The sequence below is a fragment of the Gossypium hirsutum genome, chromosome A09 (genome assembly GCF_007990345.1).
Source record: "Gossypium hirsutum isolate 1008001.06 chromosome A09, Gossypium_hirsutum_v2.1, whole genome shotgun sequence".
Lineage (NCBI taxonomy): Eukaryota > Viridiplantae > Streptophyta > Magnoliopsida > Malvales > Malvaceae > Gossypium > Gossypium hirsutum.
Window position 1 is genome coordinate 45,632,285 of NC_053432.1, and position 3,559 is coordinate 45,635,843.

Genomic DNA, 3,559 nt, shown 5'->3' on the forward strand with positions numbered 1-3,559 from the left:
TAATTCAATTGAGCTCCCGTCAGAGTTTGACTTGCATAGTAGATGGGACCTTGTTCCTTCGCTGGCTCATTATAGCTCTTATCGTAAAGTCACTTGCTTCACACATCAGTTCAAATGGAAAATCCCAGTCTGGGGTGACGATGATAGGTGCTGAAACTAACCAACTCTTTAAATTATTGAATGCTCTTAAGCACTCTTCATCAAATTTGAATGTCGTGTCCTTCTCCAATAATTTGCATAAGGCTTTAGCAATTTTGGAGAAGTCCTTGATAAATCTTCGATAGAAACCAACGTGGCCCAAAAAGCTCCTAACACCCTTTACAAATGTTGGAGGTGGGAGTTTCTCAATAACATCTACCTTTTCTTTATCTACCTCAATTCCATGTCTCGTTATCCGATGCCCTAGAATAATAGCTTTTTGTACCATGAAATGGCACTTTTCCCAGTTAAGTACGATGCTTATTTCTTCGCATCGCCTTAGTACCTCGGTTAGATTGGCTAGGTAATCATTATAAATGTCTCTAAACACTGAAAAGTCATCTATAAATACTTCAAGTGTTTCTCAACCATGTCAATAAAAATAGACATCATACATCTTTGAAATGTAGTAGGTGCATTATATAAACCAAATGGCATGCGTCTAAATGAAAATGTACCATATGGACATGTGAATGTTGTCTTGTGTTGATCTTCTGGCACTACTGTAATCTAATTATACCCTGAGTATCCATCGAGAAAACAATAACAGTCTTGCCCTAGATGTCTATCCAGCATCTGTCCAAGAATGGCAAAGGAAAGTGATCTTTCCCAGTCACCCTATTCAACTTCCGATAATCGATGCAAATTCTCCATCCCATAACCGTTCTAGTTGGTATTAACTCGTTATTCTCATTTTCAATGACTATAATACCTCTTTTCTTTAGCACACACTGGACTGGACTTACCCACGAACTGTCTAAGATGGGATAAATTATACCCGCATGTAACCACTTAATGATTTCCTTTTTTAACACGTCCTTCATGATTGGGTTCAGTTTTCATTGTCCATCAATCGTCTCTTTCTCGCCATATTCCAAAATGATCTTATGCATGCATACAGACAGACTAATGCCATGAATATCGGTTATGGTCCATCCGATAGCCTTCTTAAATTGTTTCAACACTAGTATAAGTTTTTCTTCTTGCTCTTTGGTCAATTCTACTAAAACAATCATAGGCAAAGTAGAAGCGTTACCTTAATAAACATATTTTAAATGTGAGAGAAGTACCTTCAGTTATAATTTAGGTGGCTCCTCAATTGACACTTTTGGCTGGATATAATCTCTGTTTTCTAACTCTAAAGATTCAAAGTGGGATTTTGGATTAAATCCCCTTTGATTAGCTTCTAGGAAAGCTAAGTATTCATCTCCATCTTCATTACTTGGAGGGTCTGATGTCAAAATTTGCTCCAACGGATCCTCAATATAGTTGAGTTCCCTTTTCATAACTAATTCTTCTAAACCGAATACTGCAGAACAATCATCAACTGTGTCAAGAAATCCCATAGGCTTGAAAACATTAAATATTACCTGATTGTCCAGAACAAGCATAGTAAGCTGACCCTTCTGCACATCAATAGAGGTCCTTCCAGTTGCTAGGAAAGGCCTTTCTAGGATGATTGGAACCTCTTTATCTGCTTCAAAGTCTAGATTAATAAAGCCAGTAGGGAATATAAATTTATCTACACGTACCAATACATCCTCAATTTTTCCGTCTAGATGTGTTAAAGATCAATCTGCTAATTGAAGTGTAACCGTAGTAGGTCTAACTTCACCTATCTCCAATTTTCTAAATATGGACATGGGTATCAAGTTAATGCTTGCACCCAAATCGCATAGTGTCTTACCACAATAGGTTGCTCCAATGTTGCAAGGTATAGTAAAACATCTAGGATCCTTCAACTTTGGGGTAGTTTATCTTGAAGATATACACTACATTCTTTCGTGAGGGCTACCGTCTCAAATTCTCCAAGTCGACAAGATATCCTTCATGAATTTGACATAGTTCGGCATTTGTTCCAACGCTTCTACCAAAAAAATGTTGATATGAAGTTGCTTGAGTACATCTAAAAACTTCTTGAACTGGACTTCCTGCTTCTTCTTCTAAAGTCTTTGAGGGTGGATGGTGGAGGATTCTTTACTTGAACTAGTTGATTTGTCTTCTGTGGCATTTCTGCATCTATCGAAGTTATTAGTTTATCAAAATTAACTAGCTCGGAAGTTACTTTATCGAATTTTGCAAATTTTGGTTCTGGTGAAATTGGAATTTCAACACTCAGTTGAACTTTCACAGAGTCTTAAGCATCACCTGGCTCTTCTTCAACTTCGATAGTGTTGGTCTCTAATGTATTTCCGCTCCTCAATGTTAATACTTTATAATGCTCCTTCTTTAAATTTCTTGGATTCTCCATATCATTAGGCAAAGCACCTTGTGGACGATTTCTGAGTTCAGTGGCAAGCTGACCCATTTGGTTTTCGAAATTTTTCATTGTGGCTGCTTAGCTTTGAATTAAGGCATCATTTTTTGCTATGTATGTCTTCAACAAGTTTTCTAAGCACTGGAAGTTTTAGCTTGAAGTTGCTTCTAAACTTGTTAGGTAAAAATAAGTGGCTGGCCAGTCTAGGTTGGGCGTAAGTGTTACTGGTTCCATCCCCTTGGTTACTCTAAGAGAAATTAGGGTGGTTTCACCAAGATGGGTTATAAAAATTGGATTGCAGTCCTTGCTTTCCTCGGTTCTGGTTCTAATTACCAATGTAAAACACAGATTCTAGGTTTGATGGACATTCTTCGAACAAATATCCTTCCCCACAATAAACACAAGCTATATTTTCAAATTGATCAAGCGGCTGAGCTACAAAACTATTAAAACCATTAGTGGTAAAAATTTTAAGCATTAAGGAAATCGAAGATACCTGAGATGCAAGTGAAGTGAGTAGATCCACTTTATGTATTCCAGCGACTCGTCTTCCTAATGCTACTTGATTGGTTGGCCATTGATAATTGTTGTTGGCAATTCTCTCAATAATTTCATAAGCCTCGTTATAATACTTAGAAAGGAGAGCACCATTAGCAGAAGCGTCCACTACCATCCTCATGTAAGCATTGAGACTATTATAGAACGTCTCAAGTTGGATGCAATGAGGGATTTCATAATGAGGGAACTTCCGTAATACTTCTTTGTACCTTTCTCATACCTCATACAAGGACTCATCATCCATTTGTTGGAAAGCAGTGATCTCGTTCCTTAACTTAGCATTCTTGTTATGCAGGAAATACTTTATGAGGAATCTTTCTGCTAACTCTTGCCTTGTGGAAATGAAATTTGGTGGCAATAAGTTCAACCAGGCTTGAGCTTTATCCCTTAGTGAATATAGGAATAGCTTTAATCATAGTGCATCTTTAGGTAATCCAGCTAACTTGAAAGAATTACTCACCTCATAAATAGTCTTAAGTGAAGGTGAGGATATTTAGTAGGCATTCTATTGAATTGACCCACTATCTGAAGCATCTAGAACATGAC

General features: G+C 37.3%; 1 non-coding gene across 1 annotated transcript; it reads left to right on the forward strand.

Annotated features, from left to right (window-relative positions):
• The first annotated feature begins 3,183 nt into the window (after positions 1–3,183).
• On the forward strand, positions 3,184–3,290 carry LOC121207482 (small nucleolar RNA R71). The gene has a single exon (XR_005902572.1). It is a non-coding gene; the product is annotated as a small nucleolar RNA R71 (small nucleolar RNA).
• Positions 3,291–3,559: the final 269 nt, after the last annotated feature.